This window comes from Dromiciops gliroides, chromosome 3 (genome assembly GCF_019393635.1).
Source record: "Dromiciops gliroides isolate mDroGli1 chromosome 3, mDroGli1.pri, whole genome shotgun sequence".
Taxonomy (NCBI): Eukaryota; Metazoa; Chordata; class Mammalia; order Microbiotheria; family Microbiotheriidae; genus Dromiciops; species Dromiciops gliroides.
The window spans coordinates 334,612,518-334,636,053 of record NC_057863.1 but is presented as its reverse complement, the minus strand read 5'-3'; the positions used below and the strand labels follow the sequence as shown (position 1 = coordinate 334,636,053).

Here is a 23,536-nt window from a genome sequence, read left to right as displayed (position 1 = left end):
CCATCTTTGGAATGCACCCCATCCCTACCCCTACCCCTACAATCACCTGCTTCCTTCAAAGCCCTGCTCAGGGGCTGCCTCCTATAGAGGACCTTTCCTGCCCAGTTTACTTTCTCTTGAAATTTAGATTTAGCCACCTGTGTACGAGGTATATTTTTCCTCTTCTCTCCCTCCCCCACCCCCAGAATTGAGAGGTAAGCTCCTTGAAGGCAGGCAGGTACTATTTCATTTTTGGTTTGGTATCCCCAGCATCGCGCCAGGCATGTAGGAGGCATTTAATAGATACTTGTCGAATTGAACTCAGTTCACTTGCTTTGTGGGGGGAAATGGGGGAATCACGCGGATCAGTATGGGATGCCAAGCTGTCTATCCCCAGCAGGGGATAGGGACTGGGCAGGTTCTGGGTTCTTCCTTAGTCACAATGTGCCTTGCTGATGTGCTTTGAAACGTTTTCAGAACCAAGAAAATCAGACCTACCCATATTCAAATGTGAGTCCCACAACCAAAGGGAAATGATTTTTACATTACCAGTGCTTTGGATTATCTGCATCACTGCTCCCTCCCACCCCATCCACTGGCACAGAAAATGAGAGTCGACTCTTTCCCTCCCCTCCCCCTTCTGCTCTACCTATCTGACCTGGCTATCTTAGTGGAAGAGAATAAATGAGTTATTGTGGTTCCCGAAGCAAAGAGCATCTCAGGTGCCGCTTGCAAAATAACCCTTTTCTCTCCTAAAATAATAAAAAACACAGTGGGCTGGTTTGGGGAGGGTCGCTAAGGACTTCAGGGCTCCTGGAGGGGATCAGTGAGGCTCAGATCAAAAGCCAAACTAGAAGCTGGTGGGGAGACACTGGAGAGGGAGGTGCAGAGAGCTCCTGGAGCCCCCACCCCCAAGAGGAGGGGAGACAGGAGGTTAAGGACAAGTCCTCTACAATCCCAAAATCTCAGGGAGGAAGGGAGTGAGGGAGGGAGCTCTGGACAAAGGGAGAGGAGCCAAACCAGAGCTGAGTATTGGATAGGGATGGGGAAAGATGCTCTTGGTGTCAGTGGAGAGATATGATCAGAAAATCCCCCAAAGAGAAGGGGAGATCCCCAGAGATGAGACCAAATTCAGGCAGTAGTATACCAGAAGTTAAGGCACTTGATAAATGGATTACATAGGATTTACAGTTGGAAGGGATCTCGCTGGACTTACAAGTCTTTTTTTTAACAGATGGGGAAACTGAGGCCCGGGGAGGGGAAATGCTACTTGCTCAAGGTCCCTTGGATAGTAAATGGCAAAACTGGATTGCTAACTGATTAAATACAGTCAGAATAAGAAAGGATATATAAAGAATATTATTTCATTTAAGTCAACACCTTTTTTTAAAAGTCATTTGATATTTATTTGTCTTCCATGAGGATTCCTGGCTAACCAGAATGAATGCTCTCCCAGCTCAGTCTCCACACCACCCCCATCCCTCCCACACCCAGACCCAGAGCAGCTCCTACAGCAGTTGTAGTAGATGGAGGGAAGCGGTGGCTTTTAAAACTCAAGGCTGGCACTGGCTGTCCTCCCCCTGGATCTTTAGACAAAGATGGTGTTTCTTTCCTCTCTTGTTATTTGGGAAACGAGCCAGAATGCACCGCTGGCCCTGTCCTGTAGAAAGTATCCATGTGCTGTACCGCCCCCCCTTCTCCCTAGGAACACAGAAGGGCAATGACCTGGGTCTTAGGGACCAGACCCCCTCTCTGCCCCACAGGGGAGGGTCTAATTGCAAGATTCAGCTCAGAGTGGCTGTTTCACCTCGGATGGGGATGAAGGGGAGCCTCTAAAAAATTCATGTCACTCAAAAAAATAAAGTTCTTGCATCCAATCGGATTTCTATTCTATTTTTCCCAGGGGGATTTAAGTCCTCAGGCTCTGACTCACTAACACTCAAGGACAAAGTGAAGACTACAGGTCTCGCATTTACTCTTTTCTAACTATAAACAGGAGAGTGCTGTGTTGGGTGTTGTGGGAGACGAGAAATGAATGAATCACTCTTTCTGCCCTCATGAAACTTACAGTCTAGTAGGGGGAGGTGCAGTAGGGGTTTAGGGAAGAGCAAGGGGAAAGAGAGGAAGGCTTGCAGAGCCATACCAGTCCTGGGAAGTTGAATTCTTAACTTGTCCTTCCCCCAACCCCCCATATAAACCTGATTTCTGACTGTGTTGCTGCTATGCAGGGAGGAATTGGTCTATAGGTTGCTTTGGGCCAGAGTAATACCTGGGTGGGAATAACATTGTAGGGTCAGACAGTATATAGTTTGGGGGATTTGGGAGTGGAGGGAAGGGGAAGACGGAATACCTTCCCCAAAGGTACACCCCTAGGATGTCAAACCTTTTTGAAGATATGTGGCATCCTGGAAAGAAGACCAGGCTTGGAGTAAACCAACAAGAAAGCAAAGAAACATGAATTCAAATCCTCCCTCAAACACTTACTTAGCTGAATGACTAGGTCTAGACCAAGACATTTAACTTCTCTAATCCTCAATTCCTTTATCTTTAAAATGGGAGGGTTTGAACTGATGACTCCTTCTAGGGACACCTAGGTCTTGAAGTGAATAGAGCATTGGGCCTGAAGTCAGGAAGACTCATCTTCCTGATTTCAAATCTGGCCTCAGATACTTACTAGCTGTGTGACTGTGGGCAAGTCATTTAAGCCTGTTTGCCTGAATTTCCTCATCTGTAAAGTGAGCTGGAGAAGGAAATGGCAAATCACTCCAATATCTTAGCCAAGAATACCCCAAAATGGGGTCATAAAGAATTGGACACGACTGAAAATGACAGAGCAACAACAAATAAGGTCCCTTCTTGCTCAAATATATGCTTCTTCCTACTTCCTTGGAAACAGTGCCAATAAAGAAAGATCACTCCCCAAGTTGCCTTCTGGGGGTGTCCAGCCCCGGTGTAGAGAGGTGAGGCAGGACTAAAATGCTATCCATATTCCCCTCTTCATTCACACTATCCAGCTCTGTGCATTGTCTTTGCAGAGGATAAGATCGAAGGAAGGCATTTCAAATGAGATGAGAGAGTTGTGGAGTATAATCCAAATTAAACTACTTAAATGTTGAGGAAAACATCCCCAGGGTCCAAGGCCCTATACTCAGTGACAGAGAGGCCTATTGATTTTGGATTTCCAGGCTTCTTAGAAACATGTGTTTGGATCTTGGAGGGGATTTATTTGTGTTTCTTCTGAGCGAGGTGGAGTGGAGGGTGGAAACAGTAGCTCCAATTGAAGAATTCTCCAGAACTCAAGGGCTGGGAGGGATGGGCTTTGACCACATCACCTGCATAATGAGATCCTCTCTCCCAAGTCAGAAGTGTTCTTTCCCATGATGTAAACAGCTGGCAAGAGGAGTGAGTGCTGTACAGAAAGAGGAAGAAGGGACAGAAACCCATCATTACCCTGGGAAAAAATTACAAAATGGGGGAAATTTGTTTTCTTTCCATCCTGTCCTGGGGTACCCTTACTCCCTCTAGATTTGGCCTCCCCAAAGTGCCTTTGCTCCACTGTTAGCCCCACCTCACTCCTCAATAAAACTCACTTTCTCAAAATGAAGTAGATCTTCAGTATGTAAATTTTACCAATTTACAAGTATTTCTCCACACTGGATCTGAATTAAATTGCACCAGATCTTAAATTGCACCAAATGTAATTAAATTAAATTGCAAAGTGTCCAGATTGAAGTATCTAAATTGTACCAGGTATGTAAATGGCACCAAAGTATGAATGACTAATAAGGCTTAATGTACTAACCCTCCTGGGGGGAGGGGGGCTATCTGAATTTTAAAAGAGGAATTTAACCCAAAGGAATGAATGTCTAATGGTGAAACTTTCAGAAGCTGTCCATTCCTGACAAATACGATTTTTGAAGGAGGTGTTCCAGGAATCTCCAAAATCATCATGGTGCAGATGAGGGGTCAGACATGTTCCATTGAGCCCCAAAGGGTAGAACCAGGAACAATGGGTAACAATTACAAAAGGGCAAATTTAGGGTTGATATCAATAGAAATTTCCTAACCATTAGAGAGCAATCTACCAAAGGAAGCAATAGGTTCCCCACTCCATAGAAGTCTTCAAACGGAAACTGGATGACCACTCGTGGGCTGTGTTATAATGGGGACAGTTGGGGGAGTATAGGTTGTACCAGATGGCTGGGAGTCAGCAAGACCCGAGTTCAAATACAACCTCCAACCCTTATTAGCTGTGTGACCCCAAGCAAGTCACTTGAATTCTATCTGCCTCAGTTTCCTCAGTTATGATATGGGGTTAATAATAGTACCTACCTTCTAGGATTGTTGTGAGGATCAAATGATTTTATAAAGTGAAATTACAAACAGTATTGGTAAAGTGCTCTGCCCAGTGCCTGGCACATAGTAGTCATTCAATAAAGGATTTCTTCCTTTCCTCATTCTTTCCTTCTCTATATGCCTCACAGGGCTATTTCAAATTAGATAATATGAATAAAAAGATAATATGATGATATGTAATACACAAATAAGATAATGCATGTAAATCACTTTACAGACTTTAAGCAGTAATTGGACCATAGCTTTAGAAGAAGAGAACTTCAGAGGCTGTCTGGTCCACCCCCTTATTGTACTGGTGAAGCAACTGAGGCTCAGAAAAGTTAACCACGACCACTCGGCTTATAAGTGTCAGGGGTGGGATTTGAACCCAGGTTTGCCTAACTAACTCTAGCTCTCTCTTCACTATATACACTGTTAGTTATTATTAGGATAGTGGCCATAAGGATCTAATAGAAAAAAATAAAAAAGACATAAGGAATGTGGAAGCGGCAGTTTGGGGATAATATAAGAGAGGAAGAGAAGGTGGAATGAAGGAAGATTTCCCAAGTTTTGAGCTTGAATGACAGGGAAGATTGATGGAGAGCTGCAGGTCTAAAGGGGAAATGGAGAAATGAACTCGTGGGGAAAATGATGGGTTTGCTTGGGGGCTTGTTGAGTTGGAGCAGGGCATGCAGATGGGATGTTCAGTAGGCTTTTAGACATCTGAGGTTTCGGGGCAGCTAGGTGGTGCAGTGGATAGAGCACCGGCCCTGGAATCAGGAGTACCTGAGTTCAAATCTGACCTCAGACACTTAACACTTACTAGCTGTGTGACCCTGGGCAAGTGACTTAACCCCAATTGCCTCACTAAAAAAAAAAAAAAAAAAGAAAGAAAAAGAAATCTGAGGTTTCAACTGTAGATGTAGGTAGATGAAGTGTCTTGTAAAGCCTCCTTTTTTGGATCCATTATATTCCATCCTTAGATATGGCCAGAGGGAGGGGCTCACTAAGGGCTCCCAAAGACACAAAGTGGGAAAAATAATAAAATTTGGGAGCTAGGGAGAGGATTTGATTAAACCTCAGATATCTAAGTCTCTTAGTGAATTGCCTGGCACGAGAAAAAAAATGAGAAAGATTGTTGGATTTAGAGTAAGAGATTGAATCCCCACTTTATTACTTAGGGTATGACCTTGAGCAAGTCTCTTCACCTCTCTGGACCTCAGTTTCTCCATCTGTAAAATGGGTTAGATTAGAGGGCCTTTTCTTATTGACTCTGTGGAGGCTTTACAGGGAGCAGCTTCTGCCTTACTTCTTTCCCTCTCCATCAGTTGTCTCCAGGATCCCCTCAGGATTGGACTTAGATTCTATAATATTCTCCACATGAACATGCACTCAGACCTCCTAGAGCTAGACTCCTCCCCAGGCCACTCCCACAGACGTTAGCTGTGGCTCCTTTCTTGGCTGTGGCTCCTTTCTTGGCTGAAGCCCAGGTTGCCTCCCACCCCTAGTCCTATTCCTCTGCTACTCCTGTGTTCCAGGCCTGAGCTTCCTGATTTTGCTGCTTATGCTCTGTGCCCTGTGACCCACCTGTCTCAGGTGTGTCTGCCCATCAATCTGTCAAGCCTCTGTCCTAATGGTTTAGCCTCTGCCCTAGATTCCATTCAATTAATTGAACACAAGCTCCTTCTCTGTGCCTGGTCTTCACTGAATTAAAGAATTTCAGAGTTCAGAGGGACTAAAACTGCCAACTAAAATGGTTTTAATTATTTAATTTTTATTCTATTTTTTCTCAATTATATGTTAACCAAAATTTTAAATATTAATTTAAAAAACAATGTAAGTTCCATATTTTCTCTCTCTCTCCCTTCTCCTTTCCTTGAGAAGGTAAGCAATTTGATATAGATTACACATGCATCTGCCATTTAATCAAACCTTTGCCCCACTTCTGACATCCCTATAAGTGGGCATCCAGTCTCTGCTTGAAGATTTCCAAGTGAGGGTCATTATCCCCCATGCACCTCCCGGAGGATCCCATTCCACTTTGGACAGTTCTAATTTTTAGGAAGTCTTTATTGACATCAAAGCCTAAATTTGCTGATTTGTCACACCCACCCATTGTACCTGTAACTTCAGGGCCAAATAGAGCAAGGAAAATGATGCTAAGTGGGTCCTTGGATGAAAGATAAAGTCCATCACCAGACCAATATCAGAAGCCTTTCCCAAAAAAAGGGGGGGGGGAGGTGCCCAAGAGCTGGGGAATGGCTGAATAAATTATGGATGTGAATTTAATGGGATACTCTTGTGCTATAAGAAATGATAAAGGGGATAGTTTTTAGAGAAACCTGGGAAGACTTGAATAAATTGATACAATCAATCGATAAACATTTATTAAGCACCTACTATGTGCAATGCACTGTGCTGAGTGCTGGGGCTACAAAAAGGCAAAAGACAGTCATTATCCTCAGGGAGTTTACAATCTAATGATACAATGTGAAGGAAGCAGAATTAGAACAATTTCAACAACATTATCATAATAGTTAGCATCTACATAGCACTTTAAGGTTTGCAAAGTGCTTTATAAATATTTCATTTTATCCTCATAACTTCACATAATATCCATTTTTACAAATTAGGAAACTGATGCTGACAAAGTTATATGATTTGCCCAGGGTCATTCAGCTAGTGAGTCTCTGAGAATGAGTCATGAACTCAGGTCTTCTTGACTCCAGGTCCAGCACCCTATATACTGCCAAGACAAACAACTTTAAGACTTGAGAGCTCTCATCATCACAGTGGCCAACCATAATTTCAAGGGAAGCATGCTGCTTGCCTTCTGACAGAGAGATAATGGACTCAGGATGCAAAATGAGACAGATTTTTTTTTTTGGCCCAATTTGGGAATTTTTCTCTCTTTTGGCTTAACTATGCATATTTGTTGTAAGGGTTTTGTTTATCTTTTTTTCCCCCAATGGGGAAAGTGGAAGGAAAAAAAATAGATTTTTTTTGTTCATTGAAAACAAATTAAAGTAAAATTTAAAAAATAAAGCCTTTCTACCTTGGTAAGCCTGGCAAATGCGGTGCTCTTCTGACATAACCTTCATCAACCTTGGGACATTTCCACAATGACGCATTAGAGGAAGACGTTAGTGGATACAGAGTGATACAGACAGGAGATAGAGATTTGGACTGGAACTATTATTTCTCTGGCATAGGGAATTCTTGGATGAGAAAGCTCCCTTTGCCAAAGCGAGTCAGCACCTTCCCTGCTACTTGGAGAGCTGCTTGGAAGCGCTTCCAGGTTAAACAATTTGCCTAGGGTGTCACCCACCTTTCACATAGTAGGTGCTTCATAAATGTTGATTAATTGATTGTTTCAGTTCATGCAAGTCTTCCCAGATTTCTCTAAAACAGTATTAGGTGTGGGGGCAGCTAGGTGGCGCAGTGGATAGAGCACCAGCCCTGGATTCAGGACGATCTGAGTCCAAATCCGACCTCAGACACTTGACACATACTAGCTGTGTGGCTCTGGGCAAGTCACTTAACCCTCATTGCCCCCCCCCCAAAAAACAAACAAAAAACCAAAAAAACAACAACACAGTATTAGGTGTCAGGGGCAGCTAGGTGTCGCAGTGGATAGAGCAATGGCCCTGGATTCAGGAGGACCTGAGTTCAAATCCGACCTCAGACACTTGACACTTACTAGCTGTGTGACCGTGGACAACTCACTTAACCCCAATTGCCTCACCAAAAAACAAAACAAAACAAAAAAGAAAAAAACCAAACCAGTATTAGGTGTTACAGGCAGGACTTAAACCCAAGCTTTGAGGCTGGTTTTCTATCCCCAGTGTCCTATTGCCTGTTTTTACAAGAAGACAGAAGAACAGTCTGTGTGAGGGCTCCAGATAAAGGTACCGCCAAAGAGGGGAGATGGCACTTGGGTTGGGCCTGGAAAGGAGGCAGTTTTACAGGTGAAGTTGGGTGGGCCATTCACCTAGGTAGGAAAATCATTCAACCGTCAGAGGATTCCAGGTTGGAGGGGGTGGTGGGAAACTGCCCAGGGTCTGACCTGTACTTTGCTGTTGATCTGCTCTTCTCTGGTCCACAAGATGAAACACAATGTGGGTGTTCCATTTTCCTCCTCACCTCTCTCTGAAACAAGCATTTGCCCCCCTCCTCCCTTAAAAAAAAAAAGTTTTCTAAGGGTTTTTACTTTCACAAACTGTGGAAACTGAGAGGTTTAAAATAACCAACAAAAGGAGAAAGTTACAAAGTTACCTGAAGCCTAAAAAAAGCCCAATAGTAATAGTTAACATTAGTCTTCATTGAAATGTAAATGAAGTCAAGCCAACTTTCTCCTTATCTCCTCTCCTTTCATGGACTCACCTCTTTATTCCCCTAGGAAGGGAGAAACCTGTCCAAACACCTTCACCTTCCTTTTATTCTCCTCTAGGCTGTTGTTTACTCCTATACCCCCTACCTTACCTTCTTCCGTCTCCTTAGACTTGGGATATCCTGGGGTGGGATAATAGCTATTAAAAGGGGGCCTCTTGGGTAAGATTTACTTACATCTCAGAGGAAGCCAACTTCTTTCTGATGTTTCCACCGCAAATTCCAGAGGCCTCACAGGAAAAATTAGCTGACAGAGAGTGGGGAGGGGGGTGGGGAAGGAAAGAGGGAAGGAAGGGAGGGAGGGAGGAATAAAGAGAGGGAGGAAGGTGAGAGGGAAGGAGGGGGAAAAGAAAAAGAAGAAAAGGAAGGAAGGAAGGAAGGAAGGAAGGAAGGAAGGAAGGAAGGAAGGAAGGAAGGAAGGAAGGAAGGAAGGAAGGAAGGAAGGAAGGAAGGAAGGAAGGAAGGAAGGGAAAATACAGAAAGGGTGACAAATAGACCAGTGATGTTACTACTCAAATTGAATATATACTTTTTTTTTTTTTTTGGTGAGGCAATTGGGGTTAAGTGACTTGCTCAGGGTTACACAACTAGTAAGTGTCAAGTGTCTGAGGTCAGATTTGAACTCAGGTCCATCTGACTCCAGGGCCGGTGCTCTATCCACTGTGCCACCTAGCTGCCCCTAAATATATACTTTTAAAGAGAACCAGCTATAGACGGGAAGCTCATGATTCCATACGTAATCATTTTTGTGCATTGACTTAGAGACCTTAGATAAGCCACTTCATTTCTAAGTCCCACCTAGGTTCTCCTTGTAAACTGTGGGGTCAGCCACCCTTGTTGTTGTTGTTTATTCATTTTTCAGTTGTGTCTGATTCTTCATGACTTCATTTGGGATTTTCTTGGTCAAGATACTGGAGTGGTTTGGCATTTCCTTCTTCAGCCCATTTTATAAACAGGGTTAAATGACTTGACCAGGGTCACACAATTAGGAAGTGTCTGAGGCCTGGTTTGAATTCAGGAAGATCAGTCTTCCTGACTCCAGGCCCTGCAGTCTATCCACTGCACCACCTAGTTGCCTCTCAGCCACTCTAATCTATCTGAAATTTTCACAATTTTTGCTAACTCCATAGGATATGATAGCAATCATTTATATCTCAGTGTGGATTTTGAATAACTACCATACCTCTTCCTGGGGGTCTTGCATTTAAAAACTTTATCTCTAATTGCTGAATGAAGGGCTTTTGTTACCTGTTAAAGAAATTTTAAGCCTGGGGGAGTGGGACAGAAGAGTGTAAAAGAGACTTTCCCAAAAGCCTCTGAAATCACAGTAGGCAGCCACCTACTCTGCTTATGGGTAAAGCTGACTCAGATGGCTCTGTTGGGAAGGATTGGGAAATGACTGCAGAGAGACAGCATGATGTGTGGTAGCACAAGCCCTAGATCCTGAACGGGAAGATCTGGTTATTGACTGTTGTTTACCATCTGAGTGACTTTAGAAGAAGCCTCAGTTTCTTCATGTGAAAAATGAAAGGGTTGAACTAGCCGATTTTCAATGTCCCTTCAAATTCTAAATCCTATTATACTATGAATCATCCTTCCCCTCCTCCGGAGGGAGATAATCGATTTCTGTAAGTTTCTTCTCTTGACTTTTGGGTAGGTTTTTGTTTGTTTTATTTTGTTTTGTTTTTACGGGGCAACTGGGGTTAAGCGACTTGCCCAGGGTCACGCGACTAGTAAATGTTAAGTGTCTGAGGTAGGATTTAAACTGAGGTCCTTCTGAATCCAGAACTGGTGCTTTATCCACTCACTGCTGCCCCATTCTCTTGACTTTTGAATAAACACCTGTACACTTCTCCTGTGGCATCTCCTCTCCAGCTTAGCCTCATTTTCCAGTATCAGGCAAGCTCTGCCTTCTGAGATGGGTACAAGAACTTGGCCTCACTCACTGAGACTCCACTTGGTCCCATGGTTTGGCAAGCCTTCCTGTTACCTGGCTTCCCAGGAGTCCTGGAGCCTGACCTCACAGATTAACTTGTATGATTGTGTCTCAAGATTGGGGCCCATCCTACACCCCTAGCCATCATCCTGTAAACTCTCCACTCTCCTTTCTAGCAGCTGCCACCATATTTCTCCTAATATTTTCCTAGCAGAAAGCCCATTTTTTTTCCTCTACTGGAACTCAGCCATCCTGTGTTTTAAGCAAGGATCATTTATTTATAGGAATAAACATAAATTCATAGATGACACAAAAGATATAAGAAATTACAGCGTAGAAAATTTATCTAGCCACCATACAGCTGGAAGGCTCTCAAGCTTTATAAACACAATCTAGCACAGTGCCTTGTATGCAGTAGGGACTTAATAAATACTGAACTTGGAATACTAGACTTGGAGTCGGGGGATCTGAGTTCAAACCCTGGGAACTACTTCTGAATGACCTTGGACAAATTAGGTGACCTCTATGGGCTTCAATTTCCTGATCCATAAATGAGGACTGTCTGGCCACTGAAGTTCCTGCTAGCTCATTGGTCAGTCAGTAAACATTTATCTAGGTCTTTGATCCAGAAATTGATACATATATTTATATATGTATATATATATGATCTGTGTATAAAACAATATTACGTACACATATATACATATGCACAGGTGTATGTATATATTTATATGTATACATTCGCACACATTATATATATATATGCATAAATAATATAATCTATATCTCAATGCCAGCTATATTTCCCAATGTGTCCCTGGGCCTGTAATTTTTTTTTTTAATACAAAACTCCTTTTACTAATATACGTCAGTACCTCCTTAGTAACTTATAGGCTTAGAAAGTTCCCTAGAATATCGAGAAGTCAAGTAACTTGTCAAAGACCACACAGCCAGTTGGCAACAGACACAAGACTTGAACCCAGGTCTTCCTAGCTTTGAGGCCAGCTCTCTATCCACTATACCAGGCTTCTTTTCGCTGACAAATATAGAGTATAATGATTTTAGTATAGAAGGAGTCAGAGGATATACACAGAATCTGATATAACTTAATCATTAAGGCCTCGGCCTAAAACTATAAGGGCCTTTTGAGATCTTTATAGATGTGGAAACTGAGGCCTGGGGAGGTTAGTGACTTGCCCAGGGTCATCCAGGTAATAAGCCTCAGAAGTGGGATTTGAATCCAAGTCCTCCAGCCTCCAGAATCAAGGCCTGTTCTTCTCTGACACATTGCCTCCCTCATCTAGTCCTTCATTTTCCTGATGAGGAAACTGAGCAGCAGAGAAATGAAGTAATATAACCAGGGGCACACAGATATCACCAGAGTCCTAATTCCAGATCTACTGTTTGATTATGCCACACTGCCTCTAAGCATCTTACATACCTTTGAGTATGAGGGGTCATCTCATGGGTGAGCATGCTGATTGCTGCCCAAAGGTTTGTAGAAAATGTCACTAATTTCATCCTGGCTGTTGACAAGGATCATGCCACGATCACAGAATCACTGGTCTAGAGCTGAAAGGGAGCTTGGAGGCCATTTAACCATTTATTTTACAGATGAGAAAACTGAGACTTAGGGAAGTTAAAGGACTTGCCCAAAGTCACAACAGATACTAAGGTCCAGAGAGAGGATTTGACCTCAGGTCCTTTGAGTACAAATCTAGCACTCTTCCAGGGTAGCTAGGTAGTACAGTGGGGCAGTGGATAAGTCGCTGGCCCTGCAGTCAAGAGGATTTGAGTTCTAATCTCACCTCAGACACTTATCAGCTGTGTGACCCTGGGCAAGTCACTTAACCCCAATTGCCTCAAACGTTCAGGGCCATCTTCAGTCATCCTGATGTATATCTTGCCACTGGACCCAGACGGCTCTGGAGGAGAGAGTGAGGTTGGTGACTTTGCACAGCCCTCCCTCACTTCAATCCAATTCACTGCAAGTCATGACATCACCCCAAGGTCAAGGTCCTCTTCGAGAAGGAAAGACATACAACAACAGCAGCACTCTCCCATTGCACCAAGCTGCCCCACCCTCCCTTCTTACTTTATTTGGATACTGTACTGTAGAATAGCTCCATGAACTTGTCATGAGGAACCTCCACCAATTCCAGAAAAGAAGGATGAATGTAATTTTAAAGCATCGGGGAGTATGCAATTTAAAGGAATCTAATGGTAAATAATTTTGTAAAACAAATAATCACACTTTAATTGACCTTTGGGGCAAACGGAAATGTTCATCTATTTGGTTTTACTTAAGAGAAAGCAATAAAGGCAAACAATTGGGGCCCCATTGTGGGAGGTTGCTTAGTTCCCTGCCTCCTTTTCTGATTAGAGTGACTGATTCTGCAGGTTTGGAGAAGAGAGAAGAAAAAAAAAAAAACAGAGGAGGCCGGCAGATGCTTTGGATCAGAGTATTTGAATGACCTTGCCATAATGAGGAATTTAATTCATAAGAGTCCCTCTTTACCTAAAGATCCAAAGATTGCCCTTCTCACTGTCTCCATCTCCTCCCACTTTTCTCTTCACACACAAAGCCACCCAAAAATATCCAAAGAACAGCAGTTCTCAGAGGGTGGACGTGGACCCCTAGGGGGTCTCTAGACCTTTTCAAGGAGTCTGGGAAGTCAAAACCATTTTCATCATAATACTAAGATGTCATTCCCCTATTAAAATACTCCTCCCCCTTCCGACTATATGTCTTGCTAAGGCTGGATTGTCTCCAGACATTTCAACCCAAACAGCACATTGCAACAGATCAAATGCAAAAGCAGATCTGAGAATCCAGCTGTTTTCTATTAAGCCAGACATTAAACAGATTTGTAAATATATGTAAAAATATGTAAAACTGCCACTCTTCTCACTTTTTGGGGGGGTTTTTGGAAAATATATTTCTTTTTTCATAGGAAATATATGATTTATGTTAACAAGATGTAACAGGTTCATTACCACAATTTTTGAATGAATAAGTATGTTTTAAATGTCTCATTTTTCATTTCTGATATTGTAAATATCAATAGATATAACCCCACATAACATCTCTTAGGGGCCCTCAATAATTTTTTAAGAGTGGAAAGGGAGTCATCAATATTTTTAGGAGTATAAAAGAATCGTCAATAATTTTGAAGTATAAATAGGTTCTGAGACCAGTAAGTTTGAAAACCACTGCCCAAGAGGATCAAAGGATGGGACATCTCTGGATCATCTAGTTCAACCTTCTCACATTAGAGATGAAACAGAGGCTCAGACAAAGTGCAGGGACTTTATCTAGGTCACACAGGTAGTAATTGACAGAGTCAGGATTTGAACCCAGGTCTTCTGAATCCATTCCTTCACATTTACGTATTTACATGTACAGGCATTCATTTTTTTTTTTTTACTCAAAGTTTCTTTTCCAGCTCTATATCTATGCTAAGATCTTATGTCTTTTACCTTCTTGAGCCAGGGTTTTTTGGTTTTTTGGGGGGGAGGTGATTTACTGGACAGAATCAACCAGCTAATGATATTCCTTATCTAGAGAAGGTAACTTCTCAGAAGCTAGTGATGCTGTGGATCCCACAGTATGTTTATATGGGATGTCTGGGGTGTTCAGGAAGGACTGATCTCTGATGCGAAGGCTTGCCAAGCCATTTTTTAGGACTGCTCATCCACCTTTGCTGTCCATCTTCATAAATTTCTCTCCTGTGACTCCAAGAAGCTGTACCCTGCTCAGCATCCACACTGGCAAAACCTCAGTAGATAGGCTAAACCAGGTTGTGGGTAACTGACCGGCTTCAAACCCCTCAGCATGTCTCAGCAAGCATGCAAAGACTTCCCCCAGTGGAATGAGCAGATGAAAACAACTTGTTCCAATAGCCACAAAGGCAGCTGAAGCGGGTTTCTGTGGAGCGCTGAAAGCTTGATCAGACATCTAAGACACCAAGGTCACCCACTGCATCCCAGGTCACCAACAGTCATCTTGACTTTTGTCTTGCCACTGGACTTCAATGATTAAGGAAGAGACACTGAGGTTGACAACACTGTGCAGCTCTGCCTCACTTAAATCCAATTCATGCACAAGTCAAGACATCACCCATGATGTCACTGATCCTCTGAAAATGAAGGATGAACAACAGTATAGCATGTGTATGAGTAAGCAAACAGATAGGCATGAGAAGCCTCATGATGTCATGGAAAGAATACTCTTAGAATGTTGGGAGTTAAGAGCCCTGGGTCCAAGTCTTGGCTTTGATACTTACTGCTGTTTGACCCTATGTGATTTGCTTAATTTTTCTGGCCCCCAGCTTCCTCGCCTTTAAAATTGGGATAATAAACCTTTTTTTTTTTTTTTTGGGTGGGGCAATAAGGGTCAAGTGACTTGCCCAGGGTCACACAGCTAGCAAGTGTCAAGTGTCTGAGGTTGGATTTGAACTCAGGTCCTCCTGAATCCAGGGCTGGTGCTCTATCCACTGCGCCACCTAGCTGCCCCAGGGATAATAAACTTTTACTATCTACTTCACACATTGATTGTGACAAGTGTCTTATAAATTGTACAGTGCTATAGAAATATGAGTTATTAATATGTGAGGGTACCTTTATATATGGTCATAGGATCTATATAGTAAGTCTTTCCTCCTATCTAATCTGTATCTCTCCCACTTACTATTGATATATGAAATCACTGAATATGTTGTTCCCACAGACAGTGATTCTGGTCCATCCTTGCCCCTGCTGCACCTGGATACACTGTGGCTTTACTTCTTTTCCAGCTGCCCAACTTATTCTTGGGTAGTTTGCTCTCTGGGTCATTAAGCCAAGACATGAATGGACAGTGAGGTGTTTGCTTCATTCACAGGTCAGGGGTAAGTACATTTGACTGGGGGTCAGGAGAGGGGGATAGCTGGGGATAGGAAAGGGTAAATTTTCCTAAGGGAAAAGTAGTCACAATATCATGTCCCTCTTGGAGCGTTAAGGGAAGCCATCTGGATTTCTCTGATTAATCTCTAAAGCCTTTATGGAAGAGGTGAGATTTCTAGAGTTTTTAAAATTTAAATTTTGGGAGAGAGAGAGCTGGGTGAACTGTAAGCAGTGGTGTGCAGGATCTAGCATGTACCTCCATCTAACTTAAATTTTCGGTGTGAACATTTACACCTTGCAAATCAGCAAATGCTACAAATCAGAGTTTGATAACTTATTTTGATGATTAGAAAGACTTAAAAAGTGATAAAGAAAATGTTAATAATGCGGATTAAACTTAAAAGTGTGTCATGCTTACATTTTCATTTCCTGGAGAGCTGGTTGTTAAACATTTATCAGCACAGCCCTGGCTGTAGGGGAAGGAAAAGGATGTTTAAGCATATAATGCAACTAGGAGATAGCTGAGAAACAGTATAGTTGGTTTTTTTTAAAGTTGGATAAACATTCCCTCTACCATCTTATTTACACAGTTAAATTGTTTATCCAACCCCTTGTTAAAGACAAAAGTCAGCACTGCCCACACTAAATTATCTTCAGTTCTGAATGATTAGGGCTCTATACCAATGGTTTTACTCTATACCAATGGTTTTCACCCAGTGAGAATACTGGAAGAGTTAGAAAATAGAACTATAATGGGAAGGGAGATCTAGCCTGGTTTCCATATGTTTTTTGGCACTTGGGTTGTATAGTGAATAGAAAGCTGGATTTGGAGCCTGGAGGACCGGAGCTCAAATTCTGAATCAGATGTTTATTAGGTAGTTGTATGGCCATGAGAAAGTCAATTAACTTCTATCAGCCCCAGTTTCCTCATCTGTAAAACAGGGATAATAACAGCATCTACCTGAGGGCTGTTTGGAGGGAAAAAATGAGAAAATACATGTGCTTTGCAAACTTTAACATGTATAAAAATGTTAGGTAATATTACATTTATATAATCTGAGTCTCCTCTATCTGAAAAGAGGGATGATGTGATTCTCTGAACTTGTAATGTATATGTAACTTCAGCCAAAGGCTTTCAGAAGTCCTTACCTCAATCACTACCAGGAAAGAGAAAGTTTGCTTTTTGTATGCACACCCATTTCCGACTGGGTATCCATCCTAAAGGCTTTTTTTTTTTTGGTCACATTGCAGTAAGTAGACAGAGAAGTCATAGAATACTGAAGTGGGAATGACCTCCCCCGACATTTCATGTCATTAGGCTCTTCCAAAGGCAGTCTCATTGAACGTGAATGATCCGAGTACAGAGTTCTCATTGGCCAGTCTCCTCATTACATAAAGATTCTACCAACCACAAACCACATCAGGAAATTGTTCTCTCTATTTTGTGAATAGTGGCCATTGTATAAGGAACAAAGTGGCCCACTTGCAAAAACACTGAACTAGATGTCCTCAGCTTAGGAGACCTGGGTTCTTGTTTTCTACTTCCCGTTGCCTAATGTTACCTTGGTGAAGTCACAATCTCTCTGTGCTTCCATTTCCTTGCTTATAAGATGAAGCTGTTGGAAGAGATAAAAGCTCATTTATATAACACTTAAAATGCTTGGCTCACAACAACTCTACAAAGTCCCTAACACAAATATTGCTCCCATTTTACAGATAATTCACATTTCCAGAGCTCTTTATGGTTTAAAAATACTTGTTTTCGGGGCAGCTAGATGGCGCAGTGGATAGAGCACTGGCCTTGGAGTCAGGAGTACCTGAGTTCAAATCCAGCCTCAGACACTTAACACTAGCTGTGTGACCCTGGGCAAGTCACTTAACCCCAATTGCCTCACTAAAAAAAAACAAAAACAAAACAAACAAACAAAAAATACTTGTTTTCATTACGTTCTTTGGAAGTCAACAGAGTGTTATTATCCTCATATGATGGATGAGGAAACTGAGGCTCGATCATTAGTTGTTATCCTTTGAACTCAAAGAGGACCAAAATGACATTACGATGTTGGGGTCAATGTAAAGTGTGTCCCAACTGTGGATGATCAGACCAATACAAGCTTAGAAGACTACCACAGGTCGAGCAAAAATAGTCCATATGGAGTGGAGATGTCTCATAGGAGCCAAAGGAATTGGCTATGGCCACAGCTAATAAGTGTTTAGAGTCATTAAAACAGTAAAACATTTATTAAGTTTCAAACCCATGTCTTCTGATGTGGCATAACCCTATGGGAAGAACATCAGGCAGGAGCAATGAAACTTTGAATGAGCTGAGCCTAGTAAAGAAACCTAAGGATAATTTTAGATTGTAAGCTCCTTTATGGCAAGGATTGTCTTTTGCCTCTTTTTGTATCCCTAGAACTTTGTACAGTACCTGGCACATAGTAGGTGCTTAATATTGATTTATTAACTGATGGAAAGCAAGGGAATGAAAAGGCAGATATAGTGGGAGGAAAATAGAGGATCCAGGAAGTGATAGGAGCATTGCTTAGAAAGATGGAATGATAACAGATAACTGGGAGAGGTTGAGACAATTCTGTTTCTTTTCTTTGCCAAGAAGAATGGAAAGGACAAAACAAAAACATCTGATTGGGAATAAAAACCTAAGATAAGTAGGTAGATTGTAAGAGAGGCCCTAGCGGTCCTTGATGAGTTCAAGGCACTAGTCTCAGACTAACTGGATACTGGTTGATAAAAGAGCAGTTAAAAGTGGTTGCTCAATCATTACCAATGATCATTTTTAAATGGTGGAGGATAAAGTAAGCGCTGCAAGGCTTGAAAAGGACGATTATTGTCCTGATTTTCAACGAAACAAAACAAAACGGGAGAAGAGAAACTTGTCATCTCCAGGCCAATGAGTTTGGCTTCAGATTCTAGAAAAATACCAGAGTGTATTATTAAAAGTATAAGTTTTGAAAATCTGGGAAAAGACATTATGATCACAAAGAGTCAGCAAGGCTTCTTCAAGAAGGGGTAATTAACAGCGTCAACCTTCTTTGGCAGGATAAATGGGTTGGTAGAATAGGGAAATGCTACAGATATAATTTATCTCATCCTAGCAAAGCCTTTGACAAGGTCTCTCACTCTATTCTTATGGACAAATGGTGAGACTTGAGACAGATGAATGTATAGATGGGTTTGAGAAGAAGAGTTGATGCTATGATCCAAAGAATAAATCTCTATGGTTCTATGTGAGTTTGGCTAGAAGGGTTCTTGTGAACAACCTTAGGGATCTGTGTTTGAGCTCTGTACTTTTTAAGAGGAAGAGGGGGAGGAAGGTGGTGATGATAGCTAGCATTTACATAATGGCTTAGGGTTTGCAAAGCACTTTACAAATGTTATCACATTTTTTCCCCTCACAACAATATAATTGTTGCTATTTTAATAGATGAGCACGACAAAGTAAACTTGAGTCAAATAAGATTAAAGTGACCTAGGCCAGCAATCCAGCTAGTAAGTGTCTGTGAGGCCAGATCTAATTCAGGATCTTTCCTGATTCCGGGCCAATCGGCTCTATCCACTGTGCTACCTAGCTGCCTTATTTAACCTATTTATCTAAATACTTAACATATTTAGCAATGCTCCTAATGTTTATTAAATTTGAGGAGGACAAGGGAGAAGGAATTGCTAATGTATTGCACTGGATGGACAATTAGGATCCAAGAAATCTCAGCAAACTGAGGTGGTGGTGCTTTAAGATGAAATTTACAAGTGATAATATAGTGATAATTTTTGATAATTTGGGGGTTCAAAAAATTGACTTTGTAAGTACAAAATGGGGGAGGTATGACTGTAATGCTTGTTTTGGGGGATTGAGATTTTAGTGGACTAGGAGCCCGATATAGATCAACTGTGAGCTATAGTAGCAAAAAAACTTAGTGTAACACCCCCAATTTCTTCATATTTTTTATCATCCTGGCCCCACTCCTTTGGATGCTCTCTCCAGGCTTCTCAGTACTTGAGCAGGCTGGGGCTGTTCTGCCTGGAGAAGAAAAGGCTTTGTAAGTAACATGTTAGCTGTCTTCAAATATTTAATGGGTAGTTACATGGAAGAGTGAATTAGATGTGTTCTGCCTAGTCCCAGAGGGCACACAAGGAGCAGTGGATGAAAGCTGTGGAAAGACAGATGTGGTCTCGAGACACAGAAACACTTCCTAACCAAACTATTCCAAAGTGCAATAGGCTGCCTTTCGAGAGAGGGAGGGAGGGAGGGAGGGAGGGAGGGAGGAAGGGAGAGGGAGGGAATGTTTCATCACGGGAGCTTTTCAAGCAAAGGCTAGATGACAACCTGTCTTGTGTGTTATAGAGAGGATTCCTGTTTCAGGTACATGCTGGATTAAATAGCCCTGGTGTTCTCCAACATTCTTTCTACAACCCACCAGTCAGGGAATTGAGCGCCTAAAATTAAATCCAGACAGTGAGCATTATTGAGGTGGCTAGGTGGCTCAGTGGATAGAATGCTTGTCCTGGAGTCAGGAAGACCTGTGTTCAAATCTGGCTCTCGACATTTAATAGCCTGTGTGGACCCTGGGCAAGTCATTTAACCCCATTTGCTTCTGTTTCTTCATCTGTAAAATGAGCTGGCGAGGGAAATGGCAAACCAGTCCAGTGTCTTTGCCAAGAAACCCCTCCCAATAAGGGTCACGAAGAATCGGGCAATGACTGAAAAATAACTAAAAAATAAAAATATGTGCCAGTACTGTGCTAAGCACTTGAGATATGTTGTTGTTTAGTTGTTTCAGTCGTGTCTGACTCTTCATGACTCCATCCATTTGGGGGTTTCTTGGCAAAGGTCTGGAATGGTCTGCCACTTTTCTTCTCCAGTTCATTTTACTGATGAAAAAACAAGGAAATAGGGTTAAGTGACTTTCCTGGGTTCATACAGCTAATAAGTGTCTGAGGTCAGATTTGAACTCAGGTCTTCCTGATCCATTACAAAGAAAGGCAAAAACAGGTCCCTCCCCTCAAGGTGCTTACAATCCAATAGGGGAGACAACATGCAAACAACCATATAAATACAAATATATTACAGGATAAATTGGAGATAAGCTCAGAGGGAATGGTACTAGCATAGAGAGACTGAAATAACTTACATGTATCAAGGTTAAGGGGTGGGGAGAGTGGTCCCAGAGCTATGATTTTATTGCTACTAGCAAACTCCTAGCAGGAAACTCCTTCTACCAATGCAGATCATGGGATGTTGGACTTGCCAGAGTAGTAAGTGTCAGAGGTAGAATCATAGATTGAGAGCTGGAAGGGACCATGGATACCATCTAGTCCAACCCTCTAATTTCCAAAGATAGAAACTGAGAGACAGCGAGGTTTAAGTGACTTGTCCCAGATCTCTCAGGTGGCAAGTGGCAGAGCTGAGATCCGAACCCAGGTTCTCTGACTTCAAATCAAGTAGTGTTCTTTCCACTAAACCATACTGCTTCTTCTTTGATTCTGGTTTTCTGACTTTAGAGCAAATGTTGTATGCACCACATGATACAGCTTCTGACTCTTGAATTACCTAACCTGTCCAACACACCATGCTCTCTCTAGGGTCCTTTACCACCTTATACTCTATGATTCTACAGTCAGCTGTCGTTCATCCATCTTCCTTGAGGATTTCAAGTGTTAGTGATGAAAAAAACTTTTTGGGGGTGAGCAAGCCACCTGATTGTCCATCTGTGGCCTCCTTTTCCTCACCTGTCCCAAAAGATTGATTGGACTGGAGGTTGTCTGAGACCCCTTTGAGCAGAAAGGACTGCCTAACATTGAGGGAGGGAGGGCTGGAGATTCTTGTAGCAGGTGACCCAGGTAAGTCTACAGATAGAGGTCCTGCCTTTGGTGAGCCAGGTTTAGAGCAATCCTGTCCCTCTGAAGGAAAGGAGATAACTCTCCCTCAGTGAGAAGGCATTGGCTCGGTCTGTGCTGCTACCTTGGGGTCCCGCTGGTGGAGCAGGAAAGTGCTGGGAAGGTCTATGGCTAATCTGTCCCTGCCAAACCGGTCCTCTTAGCCTCCCTTCTCACAGGCACCAAACTCCCAGATGGTCTAAATAGGAAGAAAAGAGGAAAATCCGTATCCAATCTGTTCTATTCAGTGGAATGGAAGAGAATCTGCATCTCAATCTTATCTTTGTGCTGGGTTTGGCTGAGGTTGGCCCCCCAAGTGGGCAAATAGTGTACAGCCCGGGAGATGCCTTCACATCCTGCTCAGAGGAATACACACAGCTGGGCTGCCTGGCGGCGTACACCGAGAATACCCTACATTTACGAGCAGGGGCGAGGAGGGGCATAAGGGAGCTGAGCCAGGGAAAGGATGGGGGAATTCCCCCTCCCTTCCATAAGGTCAGCCTTCTCCCTCCCCTTTTTCCCTTTCCTCCCCCACCGAACCCCAAATTGGATATATTCTTTCCAGCTCTGAATTTCTTTCCTATTTCCTCTTCTTTTCTTTCCCTTCTTTCTTTCCCCCTCCCTCTTTCTCCAGGCACTGGGCCAAGTAGAGCCTTTGAATGGAAGTGAGGAGGGTGGGGGTAGGGGTGAGTAGATGGAAGGGGGCCCCCTGAGGGCCTCTTACAAACAGTCCCACACAGAGCTATGCAGCCTCCTCCAAATGCACTTGAAACTCATCCCCTCAATTGCTTCCTTCTCTGCCCGAGGCCATCCTCCCATCCACCTTGGTCAGATAACTAGGCCCAGCTGTAGCCCCTGCTATACCCACACTGGGCTGTGTGTGCTCTGGTAGCCAAGGAGAGAGGTGATGCTCAGGCGAGCTCTCAGGGGTCTTGGGTCTCTCTGTATGGTCCAAGTTTGTCCTTTGGCCCTGAAGGTGTTGGGCATGGGCTAGAGCTGGGGTAGGAGGTGGGAGAGGCCCTGAGAATAGCTGGCTCACAAAGCAGGGCAAACTCACACGTCACTGAGAGTTTCCCAAAATAGCAGGAGTCAGCAAAAACTGCTTCCTCCTTTCTTCCTTTCCACCCCTCAGAATCTCCCTAACACTCCTTCCTGATCCCTGACACTGACCACAAGAGTCATGAATGGCAAGATATCACTTGTGCCTGAGTGTCCCAAGACACTCCTTGCTTCCTGCCTCTTACCCCAGACCCTCCAGATGCCCTAATCTCTCAAATTGTGCCATAACCCAAGCTTCCAGACTTGCTAGGAAATAGTACAGAGCAGCAGAATGATAGATGTCCCAGGTCGGTTATTCCTTGAATGACCTTGGGCAAGTCTGTTTGTTTCTGTGGGCCTCAGTTTCCTCTCCTGCAAAGCATTTGGGTCAGACTAGGTGTTCTCCAAGGCCTTTTCTAATGCTAAAATTTTCTGATTCTATGATGTGTACCAGAAAGTCAATTAATAATTTAGAGTGAGAAAGAGCTCTTCCCAATAGGGAAGCTTCCTTGGGAAATCAAATTAAGATCAGAAGGTTGCTTGCTGAGTGCATGGAATCAGACAAAAGAAGAATCCATAATTCTGTTCAGAAAACACTTAAGCTCCTGGGGCATGTTGAGCACCTGGCTAGATGCTAGGAGGAATACAAGGTTTAAAAAAGACTTGTCTGTCTTCATGGAGTTTCTAGTCTAGGAAGGAAATACACACACATCAGAGTAATATACAAGAATAAGTGATTTAGAGGGTTATGAAATAAAATGCATTTCCAGGTCTGAGAGGGAAGATCATTACCACGAGGGGATATCATGGAAGGCATATGAGTTCAGGTTTAAGGAAGGATAGAGATTCAATAGGTGAAGAGCCAGGAAAAAGCAAAGGAAGTGAGGCTGGAAAGTGAGATGTGTGTTTCAGAATTGTCCATTTGGGGTAAAATAAAACTAGTCCATCCATCCATATATATGTATTAAAAGCTTACTATGGTGGCATAGTAGATAAAGCACTGGCCCTGGATTCAGGAGGACCTGAGTTCAAATTTGGCCTTAGACACTTGACACTTACTAGCAGTGTGACCCTGGGCAAGTC

General features: G+C 42.8%; 1 protein-coding gene across 6 annotated transcripts in view; it reads left to right on the top strand.

Annotated features, from left to right (window-relative positions):
• The window catches only part of SEMA5B (semaphorin 5B), a 198,173-nt gene that overhangs the window by 94,473 nt on the left and 80,164 nt on the right, over positions 1-23,536 (top strand). For 2 of the 6 annotated variants that reach the window (XM_043996518.1, XM_043996517.1), the window contains exon 2: positions 15,369-15,528. The exons of the other annotated variants lie outside the window; for them this stretch is intronic. The gene's annotated coding sequence lies outside the window, so the exon portion shown is untranslated. The remainder of the gene's footprint in view (positions 1-15,368; positions 15,529-23,536) is intronic. 6 annotated transcript variants of the gene reach the window in all.